The sequence below is a fragment of the Marmota monax genome, unplaced genomic scaffold, assembly GCF_021218885.2.
Source record: "Marmota monax isolate L192 unplaced genomic scaffold, Marmota_monax_Labrador192_F-V1.1 WCK01_AAM20220418_F8-fsc00060, whole genome shotgun sequence".
Taxonomy (NCBI): Eukaryota; Metazoa; Chordata; class Mammalia; order Rodentia; family Sciuridae; genus Marmota; species Marmota monax.
Window position 1 is genome coordinate 8,955,992 of NW_026692826.1, and position 12,022 is coordinate 8,968,013.

The window sequence follows — 12,022 nt, forward strand, 5'->3', positions numbered from 1 at the left end:
GAGAAGGGGTGGGAGGTCAGAGGCCGCTGGCTCTCAATCTGACTATTCACCAAGCCGCAGAACTCAGCGCAGACGTCACTGCATCGAGAATGACGAAATGGGAGTTGCTGGCACCAGACAGAAAGGTTCTCGTCAGACCAGACGCGCCCGGGGCCAGGAGTTAGCAAGGGGAGGGCTCGGGTCGGCCTGCGGGGTCAGCGCTGTTTCAGGGACTTCCTGAGTCCCACAGAGAAGCCTTCTTGCTCCACATGCACCACACCTGCCCTGTGCACAGATTCCTACAAGAGCAACTTCTCCAGGGCTGCGGCAGTTCAGACAGGATGCTCTCGCAGAAGGTCTCATGGGGGCACCTCCACCCTGAGCTGAAGCCACGTCCTGCTCTGGCCTCCACCACCAGTGAGCTGTCTCCAAGAGGTTGGCAGAAATCTTTCTGGGTTTTTAAAAACTTTTCCTGGCCAAGCACAAGTGCACACACCTGTGACCCCAGCAGCTGGGGAGGCTGGGCTTAGGAACTTAGTAATGACCTATCTCAAAAATATAAAAATAAATAAAAATAAAAAGGGCTGAGGCACGATTCCCAACAGCCAAACTATGGAACCAGCCTGGCGTCCATCCATGGACGAATGGATGAAAAAAAAATGTGTCTATACCCAATGGGGTTTTACTCACCCATAAAGAAGAATGAAATTATGTCTTTTGCAGGAAAGTGGATGGAACTAGAGACCATACGTTAAACAAAATAAGTGGAACTCAGAAGGCCAAGGGTCATGCTTTCTCTGATATGGAAAAGTTAGAGAGGGAATGGCAGAGAAAGGGGGGGGACTCATGAGAATCCAAGGAGATCAGTAGAGGGAAGAGATAGGGGTGAGGAGGAGGGAGGAGGGAAGAGCTGGGGGCAGATATTGGCTCAATACATCGTTACTTTGTGTGCATGTATTAATATGTACAACAAATTCCATCATCTCCTACGACTATAATGCACCAATAAAAGGCGTGGGGGAAAAACCTGGGGATGTAACTCAGTGGTAGAGCAACCTCTGGGTTCAATCCTCAATACCACAAAAATATTTTTAAATTTTTTTAAAAGAAAGAAACTCCCCTCTGGCCTCAACCTCTTTGACTACATTCATCAGTCACCATGGTACGCGTACCACATTGCAATGCTCTGCTATTCCCAAATGAATATCATTATTCGGTGTTTACCATCCCTCTGATGGTGATTGAGGTTGACACCTATGAACAAGAAAAGATCGTTTCTTCAATAGATGGTGGCTATCCACACGTAAGGCAAGAATCTGAACCCTTACACCACGCCAAAATCAACTCAGCTGAACACCAGAGTCAAAACAAAGAGCTGGGAAGAAAACATGGGATAGATCTCTGTGACTTGGATCTGGACAGAATGTCCGATAATAGACCCTGACCAACAAACACTGAAAGCCCAAGCAAGGGATTGATATGCAGACATGTAAAAAGCCCTCAGAACCAACAAGAGAAAAACCAACTACCTGGCTTCAAAGTGGACAAAGGACGGGGACAAACACTCCTCCAGAGAACAGGTACAGATGGCAACAAACATGCAAAGATGCCCGCAGCACTCGTCATTAGGGACCCGGAAATCAGAAGCACAGTGAGTTCCCCTAGGAGGGGTTTGAATTTTTTAAATGAAAGATACCAAGTGTTGGTGAGAATGTAGAGATGTGGAACCCTCGATACCATTGGTGAAAGTGGTGCAGTCCTCATGGAAGACAGTTCAACAAGCTCCTGAAACATGGAAAATGACTGAGAGACTCAAACGCACATTTGTGCACTGGTATTCCTAGGTAATTTCCTCTGAGATTGTGAAAAGACATATTTTGGAATTTCTTCTCTTTAATTCAATACCCTTTAGTTTTCCCAAATTAATAAAATTTGTAACTTTACTTTTATCTGTACATTAATTGTAAAATAGTAGATTAATAGTAAAAATGACACTGGGTACTTGTATCCTAAATGTTCTAGGCCTTTACACGACCATCACACTGAAACTCATTGCCTCATGAACTAGAGTAGATATTATCATCCCCATTTTGTAGATGGAGAAACTAAAACACAGAGTAGTTCTATTACTTGCCCAAGATCACAGAGTGGCAGAACCAGGCTGCTGAGCCTGACCCTCCAACCAGGTGGTGTCCTGAAGCCCAGGCAAACACCTAGTCACCAGGTGGACCCTTACGCAGACCCTGGACCACCTGAGACTCTGAGCAGGTGGAAAGGACAGGGAGTTTGCATATTTAACAAGCCCCAGGTGGTGCCCATGCTCAGGATATCACTGGCCTGAAATCTACACCTTGAGGACTGCTTTTGTTAAGATTCTGTCCTGTTGTCTGGGAGAGCAAGAGATGGAAAGGCCCAGTGTTGCTGGGCTAGATTCAGAAGCCAGGTAAGCAGGTCCTGAAGCCTGGTTTAGGGTAAAAGAGTTCAGCCGCCTTCATGTGCACCACTCAAGAGGGTCTGGACAGCAGGTTTCTCTGTCCTCTGTGTGCCAGAGAGAGGAGGCCTCTAAAGGGCTGGGCTGAGTTCACGACTGATTCACTGTGATAACAGGTTGTTATAAACAAACAAAAATTTAGCATTTACGAAGACAAAAAAAAAAAAAAAGAAAAAAACCCAAGGCTCTGAACAATGAAGTGGTGGACCACAGTGCCACTCACCCATGACACTCAGGCCATGAGGGGCAAGGACAAAATGAAACCCAGGCCTGAGGTCTGGGAGAGGCAGGAAGGAAGCGCTGGCCAGAGAGCTGGGATGCAGCATTTCTCACGTTAGAAATGGGACGGACATTCACATACAGAAAGCACATAGGGCCACAAATAGACAAGGTCAAAAGAGAACCTCTCCAAGACACACAATAATCAATGCCTAACATGGAAATTAAGGAAAGAATATTAAAAGCTTCAAGAGAAAAATGGTAGGTCACATTCAGAGACAAAGCAATGGGCTCACTTCGGACTTCTAAACTCAGACCCTAAAATCAAGAGGGGCCTAGACTGAGATATCCTTCCAAGCTCTAAAAGAAAACAATTTACAACCAAGATTACTGTATCTATCCAGCAAAGCTATCATTCAGAATTGATAGAGAATTAAAAACTTTCCATGATAAGGATAAATTTAAAAAATTCATGACTACAGTAAGCCAGCACTACAGAGAATATTTAAAGATATAATGTACCCAGGAGAAGCCAAAAACAAACAACAAAGATCCCAAATAGATGAAGGTCACTGGAACAACCAAGCAAATGAAAATCAAGATAGAATTCAATATAGCAAACAAACCAAAATGGCAGAAAATAACAAATATCTGATCGTAATAATGGTGCAAATGGTTGCAACTTTGCAATTAAAAGACAGATTGGCAGGTGAATTTTTTTTTTAAAGAGTCAATTATATGCTGTTTGCAAGAGACTCATCTCATAGGCAAAGACACTCATAGACTCATAGACTAAAATTAAAACTTGGGGCTGGGGTTGTGGCTCAGCTGTAGAGAGCTCACCTAGCACGTGTGAGGCCCTAGGTTCGATCCTCAGCCCCACATATAAATAAAAAATAAACATATGTGTCTAACTACAACTAAAAAATAAATATTTTTTTTTAAAAAGTAAAAACTTGGAAAAAGTATTCCATGAAAATGAAATCCAAAAACAAGCAAGAATAGCTATGTTCGTATCTGACAAAGCAAATGTAAAGCAAAAATTAATGAGAAGATGCAAAAGAAGGCCACTACATACTGGCAAAGAGAGCAATCCAATGAGAAGTTATAACAATAGTGAATGTTTACATTCCCGATGTCAGGGCATCTAATTACATTACGAAATACTTCTTGACATTAAATTTCAGAAAGACTCCCATACAAGAACACAGGGGGATTGCAACATACCCCTACCACTAATAGGGCTCAAAATATTAAATCAATAAAGATATTTCCAATCTAAATAATATTATAATCTAGTGGATCTAACAGACATTTACAGAATATTTCACCCAAGAATAACTGAATTCACTTTCTTATCAGCAGCTCATGGAACATTTTCCAAAAAGGCCATGTTCTATGTCATGATGTCAATTTTAACAAATACCAAAAAAAAACAAAAACAAAAAACTGATATACTTGCATGCATCCTATCAGATCATTATGGAATAAAACTAGAACATTAAGAAAAATTATAGAAACCACATAAACACAGGGAGATTGAACAGTACTCTTAAATCAAGAATGTATCCTAAGAGAAATGAATGAAGAAATAACGAAATTATTAGAAACAAATGAAAACAGAGATATAATACATCAAAATCTCTGGGACAGCATGAAGGCGATTCTTTTTTTTTTTTTTTTGCTGCTGCAATCAGCTATCTGTCTTTTTTTATTAATTTTTTATTTATATATGACAGTGGAATGCATTACAATTCATATTACACATATAGAGCACAATTTTTCATATCTCTAGGTGTATACAAAGTATATTCACACCAATTCGGGTCTTCATACGTGTACTTTGATAGTGATGCCAATCACATTCCACCATCATTGCTAACCCCATGCCCCTTCCTTTCCCCTCCAACCCTTCTGCCCTATCTAGAGTTCGTCTCTTCCTCCCTTGTTCCCCCTCCCTACCCCACTATGAATCAGCCTCCTTATATTAGAGAAAACATTCAGCATTTGGTTTTTTGGGGTTGTCCAACTTCACTTAACATTATCTTCTCTAACTCCATCCAAAGTTTCTTCTCAGCAGAAGAAACAATCTGTGAGATGAATAGAGAGCCTACATCTTGGGAGCAAACTTTTACCCCTCACACATCAGATAGAGCACTAATCCCTAGGGTATATGAAGAACTCAAAAAGCTAAGCAACAATAAAAAAAAATAACCCAATCAATAAATGGGCCAAGGACCTGAACAGACACTTCTCAGAAGATGATGTACAATCAATCAACAAATATATGAAAAAATGTTCAGCTGTGCCTCTTCATCCTCCCGTCAGTCTTGAACTGTGAGGACAGCTCTTGTGCTGTGGCCTCACCTCTCCACAGTCCTGAGAAGGTCCACTCTTCAATTTGTTCAGCTTTCACTTGTGGTTAGCAGGCACTGGTGACCTCCAAGGTCTTCCATTCACTTGCTGATCCTCTCCCTTCCATGCTGTACTGCTAGCAAGTGCACAAAGTTTTCAAGATATGAAGTGGCAGGAGGTGACATCCAAAGACACCTTTATGCAATGTCTTAATTTACATGTTATGACTCAAAATATAACATATTGGGTAAGCTCCATAGGAAACTAAGTAGTTGAAACTAGAAAAATGAGACTTTTGTGGTCTTTCAACTGGGCCAATTTCTTTAAGTGGCAAAGCCTGATTTGGGAGTAGAAATGAAGGGATGGGCACTCTCAATCACTTCTGGCAGGGTTTCAAACTTATACTATTATTTGGAAGACAATTAAATAATATCTCTCAACATTTTAGTTTTGTCAATTTTTTCAATTGTTTCTTTTGTTTCGATTTCATTAATTTCAGCTCTGATTTTAATTATTTCTTGTCTTCTACTTCTTTTGCTGTTGTTTTGCTCTTCTTTTTCAAGGATTTTGAGATGAAGTATGAGATCATTTATTTGTTGGTTTTTTCTTTTTTTAAGGAATGAACTCCAAGCAATGAATTTTCCTCTTAGAACTGCTTTCAATGTGTCCCATAGATTCCGATATGTTGTGTCTGTGTTTTCATTAATCTCTAAGAATTTTTTAATTTCTTCCTTGATGTCTTCTATAACCCATTGATCATTCAGTAACCTATTGTTCATTCTCCAAGTGATGTATTCTTTTCCCTTCCTTCTTTTATTGTTGATTTTCAGTTCCATTCCATTATGATCAGATAAGATGCATGGTATTATCTCTACTCCTTTATATTGTCTAAGAGTTTCCCTGTGACATAATATATGATCTATTTTTGAGAAGGATCCATGTGCTGCTGATGAAGGCGATTCTAAGAGAAAAGTTTATAGCAATGAATGCCTACATTTAAAAAATAGAGAGATCTCAAATAATCTAAATCTACATATCAACACCTTCTAAAGGGAAGAACAAACTAATGCCAAAATCAGTAGAAAACAGGAAATAATTAAAATCAGAACCAATGAAATGTAGAATAAAAAATGATACACAGGATCAATGCTACAAAGTAAAGCTCAGGACCACATGGATTCTTTAGTATATATAACTTTAATCCACTTGCTTTTAAATATATATATATATATATTTTTCTTAGTTTGAGATGAACCTTTGTTTTCATTTATCTATCTATCTATCTATCTATCTATCTATCTATCTATCTATCTATCTATCTATCTATCTATTTATATGTGCTATGCCCCCTGGTGGAGCCCCGCTGCACTGCGGCTGTCTCAGAGCCAACCAAGACCCAGGTATCCCTTGTGCTGGGCATTTTAAGACTTCTTTGAGAAGGTAAGAGACATTTTTTTCATCATGGTCAAGAGCCTTCTATTTTAATGCACCATGTCCACTGTGATTCATGCTCAGGTCACTCAGGGACAGAAGATTGCAAAGGCCCTTCCCAGGAGGTGCTGGGCAGAGTGGCACAGCAGGATGGGGTCCCCCTGACCCCCACTGACCAGCTATCCTCCTTTCCTTCTCGCTGCTTACATCGTCCTGAGCAGGCCACCTTCCACCTTCCCCAAGGCACTGGATGCAAACTGCTTACAGCATTTACAGCCTGTGACGTTTTCAGTTGAAGTGGTAGGTCAGTCCCTAGGTTCTGGAAATTTAAAATAATCAGCTTGGGTGACAGACTGCTTTCCCTTAAATGCAATGGCAATGTCTTTTATATTTCTGTACCCCAGTATTTTCTTAATATTAGCAATCTGGCGATTGTAATATCAGAGTTGGCACAATTTGTAAGTAGTCATAAAACAAATGCCAACACTGGTTATGATTCATATTGCTCTAGCTGCTAGTTCTCCAATACTTGCAGATCTGGGCCATTCTTGGCTACCACAGAACGTGGCCAGGCAGAGGAAGACATGCACAGTGCCTCCTTCGTTTCTGCTTAGGATGGGATAATTTTCTTACAGGCTCTGTGACCATATGTCCCATATTTCCTGGGATAGTCATAATTTCAAATATGCTGTTTTGTTTTCATAAACAGTTAGATTTTATCAGACTGTGAGTCCCCGTTTTTTATTGGACATCTTATCTAAGGGCAGGTGCCCAGCAGTGAAGAGGTGTGCCAAGTGTTTCATTTGAAACTTGTGAGAGTGGGGACAGATCACAGCCAGTCCGTCTCTCCAAGTCCAGGCACACCCTGATGGTGTGTCCACAGCATCACCTTCCTGGGAGGAGGTGCATCTGCAGGTCAGCCTGAGTGGGAAGCTAAGGCATGAAAAGTGAAGTCAGTGGGGTAATGCTCTTCACGGTGTTGGAAGGAAGAGGAAGCCGCATATCGCCCCGCTAATTGGTGGCGCCTCCTAGAGGAGGACGGAAGTGCCGGGGCAGATGCCCCACTGTATTAGTAAGAGCTGTGAGTCAGTGGACCTTAATGACAAGTGGCACAAGCTACATGGTGCATGCAGGTATCGTTTGTGTGGTCACATCTCAAATTTGTGTCTTTATTGCAGAGACTTTCAAAATAGAAAGTATGGGCTCTTTTGCAAGCTATGGAAACTGCAGGTTCCAGTTCACATTCTGTTGGAGACACTGTGCTGTGCTGGATGCAGCACTCAAATCACGTTTGAATATATATGATTCCAGAGCTGGATGTGAAGCTCCCAGGGACCTGGGGGAAGGAAAGCCCTGCCTGGGTGGCAGTGGGTGTCAGCCTGAGGCCTGAAGAGGGAGAAGATTTTGCCTCCTGTTCCCCAAGCCCTCTGCACCCCTCTGTCCAACAGCCTCCACTGCCCTTCCATCAGAGACAGACGCCAGATGATTCCCAGAAGTGAGTGAGATAGGACAAGACACTTGGTCATCTTCTCCTCTCATGAAAGACCCTCAAATTGGTCATAACCAGCTTTGGAGGATTCAGAATTAGTTGTTAATCGTGCTCAGAATCACACCTATCACCATTCTTTCAGGACTCAAATTTTTGAAGACACTCTCCTACCAATCTATAGATATTTTAGAGGTAAGAATTTAAAAGTCTTTTGTGTTTATCACTCTCCAGTTCTGGTGCAGGTGGGGCACCTGTGGCAGAGCCCTGCGACAGGCAACATGCAGTGCATGGCACAGGGTGCCTGTGTATTAGTAAGCCCCACTGTATTAGTAAGGGCTGTGAGTCAGAGTGGACCTTAACGACAAGGGGCACAAGCTATATGGTGCATGCAGGAGTCATGTCTATCTCCCTAATGGACATGATTAGCCAGTCACACTATTCCTCACAACTATGGCTTCTTCATTTGAAAGTGCTATGGACAATACAAACACTAGAACTCCTTTACTTCAAGATAGCAGGTACTTTTTGCATTAATGCTAAAAATTCTTTAAAAGACATTCATCTTTGTAATTCGGAAAGGATGTCATGTGAAACTTCATGCAGAGCCTGGTTCCTGCACAAATGCAGGGTGCTATGGACTGACCCTTGTGGCTGAATTAGTCCTTGCTGGACACAAGTGATCTGCCCCTGCTCACTCTTGCACACGACAACCTGCCTGGAAATTGTCTGCAGCGGGGACATGAGTTACCATTTACAAAACAACCTTCAGAAATCAGATCGACTCCCGTCAGGAGGCCCACAGTCCAGTTTCCAGATTGGTTCTGCTTGGTGGCCAAGCTCCACCTACCTGCCCAGCTCTGGTCCTGCCCATGGACCGGCAGAGCAGTTTCCCTTCAGCTGGACCGATGATGTCCCGTGTCCCAACACAGAGGATACAGACCCTCAGGTGCTGGCTTGGTCTGTAGCTCTCATGATGAGCCTGTGATGAAAATGGATGTGAGGGGCTGAGCCAAAGCCAGGGGGCAGATTCCAAGGGAAGCTCTGCTCTTTGGAGCAAATGAGGTGTTTCCCTTCAGGTTGATGGTGATGAGAACTCAATGACAGTGTCGGAGGTAAGAAAATGCTTTCATTCCCTTTCCTAATTAAACTTAGGAAAGAAAATGTTTTGGGGACCCAAGATTAGCTAGCAGAGGCTGTGAGCAGCAGGTTCCACCTCTAAGGATGCTCATGGGGTGATGTGGGAGAGCCTTCAGAGAAGCCCACCCACGTAGACTGGAAACACTGTGGACCAACCTGAGGGCCAGAGCCAGTGTCCACTTCAAGTGCAGTTGTGCAAGTACACTGGGCAGGCCCACCATTGTCTGACTACCTAGGTGTGTGTAGGTGCAGGGGCACACCCACCAGTGCTGTGACTACCTAGGTGTGTGTAGGTGCAGGGGCACACTCACCAGTGCCTGACTACCTAGGTGTGTGCAGGTGCAGGGTGCACACCCACCAGTGCCTGACTACCTAGGTCTGTGTAGGTGTAGGGGCACGCCCACCAGTGTTGTGACTACTTAGGTGTCTGCAGGTGCAGGGGCACACCCACCAGTGCCTGACTACATAGGTGTGTGTAGGTGTAGGGGCACACCCACCAGTGCCTGACTACCTAGGTGTGTGCAGGTGCAGGGGCACACTCACCAGTGCCTGACTACCTAGGTGTGTGTAGGTGCAGGGGCACACCCACCAGAGCCTGACTACCTAGGTGTGTGTAGGTGCAGGGGCACACCCACCAGTGCTGTGACTACCTATGTGGGTGCAGGTACGGGGCACGCCCACCAGAGCATGACTACCTAGGTTTGTGCAGGTGCAGGGGAATGCCCACCAGAGCCTGACTACCTAGGTGTGTGCAGGTGCAGGGGCACACTCACCAGTGCTGTGACTACCTAGGTGTATGCAGGTGCAGGGGCACACTCACCAGTGCCTGACTACCTAGGTGTGTGCAGGTGCAGGGGGCACACTCACCAGTGCTGTGACTACCTATGTGTGTGCAGGTGCAGGGGCACGCCCACCAGAGCATGACTACCTAGGTGTGTGTAGGTGCAGGGGAATGCCCACCAGAGCCTGACTACCTAGGTGTGTGCAGGTGCAGGGGCACACTCACCAGTGCTGTGACTACCTAGGTGTATGCAGGTGCAGGGGCACACTCACCAGTGCCTGAGTACCTAAGTGTGTGCAGGTGCAGGGGCACGCCCACCAGTGCTGTGTCCACCTAGGAGAAGCTACATAGACAGCAGGAAGGTCAGTGGCTGCCAGCGATGGAGGGAGTGGCGGAGAGAAGGCCCGGGCACGGTGGGCTGGTTCTGGGAAGGTAGGATCTGCATGCGCTCTGCTGGCAGGCACATCTCCTTACTGTCTGTCCTGTCACAGGCCACAGGGCAGCAGGCGAACCCGCGGCAGCCGGGTGTGGGTGGGCCGCTGGTGACGAACGGCCACTCTGTGGGGATGGGATAACAGGGAAAGCTCTGAGTGTGGGGGGTAAGGACACTGGACACTCCCTCCAGTGCACTGAGTTCCTCGAGAGCGGTCTCTGTCTGCTACTCCTCATCCCCAGCACCTGCACTCCCGCCTGCACTGACCAGAGCTTAATACCTATCGGCCATGACCCACCCAGAAATGGGAATGGGCAGCTGTGCCGATGGACATCCTGCTCCCACTGGGATGACAGCTGTGGGGTCTCATGCTCGAGGTGTGCAGGCGGCTGCCCCTCACGCTCTGGTCCACACCTCAGCCTTAGCTAAGAGGAAGGAAGGTGAGACGGACCCTCGTGTTTGTTAAGACTTGGCGCTGCATGTTTTCATTTCCCTCCACCTTGTTCCATATTGTGTAGTGTCATCTGCCTTTGGTGGCCCTAAAAGCCAAGCAAAGTGAAAAGTGTGTTTGCTCCCTAATTTGTTTGTCATCCTTATGGGAAGATGAACTATGCAAAGGTAGAGGCCATGGGCAGGGCGTCTACGTCTTGCTGGTGACCAAGAACACCCACCAAGGGTTCCTGGGGGTGGTTCTCACCCACTTTTCATCCTCCTGCTGTTCCATGTCACTCACTCCACTGTGGTGTTTCTCTCCCACTCGCTGACCCTCAGCTCCCATGGGGACACACAGTCCAAGCTTGGCACTAGCTTGGTAAGAGGCCTGTGTGTAGGCACAGGGTCCAGAGACAGCCTCCAAGGAGTCAGACGCTGCATGGCAGAGCCACGACTGGACTCTGGTGGGAGCCCAGACCCTGAGTCTGCTGACCCAACACCGTCCCAATGCCACTCGTGTGAACAGTGCAGGCGGAGCCCGACAGAAACTCGCAGACCCAAGCAAACGGGTGTTTGCACTGAATCCCAGAGCAGCTTCCTCCAATGCCCAGAAATTTTAGCAAAGAAGGAGGAAATAGGCAAGCACCAGACCTACCTGGGGATGTGGATCAGAGCAGCAGGAGCGACAGCAGGGGTCAGGCAATTCCCGGCCCTCTGGACGCTGTTAATCTTACTTGTAAGGTGTGATGGGACCTGCAGAGGAGGAACACACTGGGAGCCAGGAAGGTGCCCGAGTCGGTGAGTGCCAGGCAAATCTGAATTTTGAAGAGGCCAAACCTTCCCGGGGGGGGGGGCAGAGGTTGCTAACTCTGAAAGGCCGGCAGAGTGACAGCCTGATTAAAGGAGAATGGTGCTGTCTTGAGTCTGGGGTGGTTGTCCCAGCGGGGTTCTTTTAGCTTTGTGTCCAGGAGAGATGTGCCCAGAGCGTGCCTGGGCCTGACTACTGTGCTTCATGCCAAAGGCGGCAGTGGAGCACTGCTGGGTCTGGGCAACTGCTGCCCTCGCTGTCCTCCTCCCCTACTGAGTCCTGCACCCAAAGCAGTGAGCCCTCGCCACTCCCCCACCCACTCTCAGCACTGTCAGTTGCCCAGTCAGTTCCCCTGGGGTCTCCTCTAGAGAAGGCGGGACTGGCATGACTGGAGACAAGCACTCTTCACTCTTGTGCCCAGTGAATAGCTCCACACACACAAAAAAAAACAATAAAGTTGGGAGTGC

At 45.9% G+C, this 12,022-nt stretch overlaps 1 long non-coding RNA gene across 1 annotated transcript in view; it reads right to left on the reverse strand.

Annotated features, from left to right (window-relative positions):
• LOC131424331 (uncharacterized) overlaps positions 1–9,266 on the reverse strand; it is a 32,839-nt gene extending 23,573 nt beyond the window's left edge. The window contains exon 1 of the long non-coding RNA XR_009227123.1: positions 8,812–9,266. This is a non-coding gene — a long non-coding RNA (uncharacterized LOC131424331). The remainder of the gene's footprint in view (positions 1–8,811) is intronic.
• Between the last annotated feature and the right edge of the window lie 2,756 nt (positions 9,267–12,022).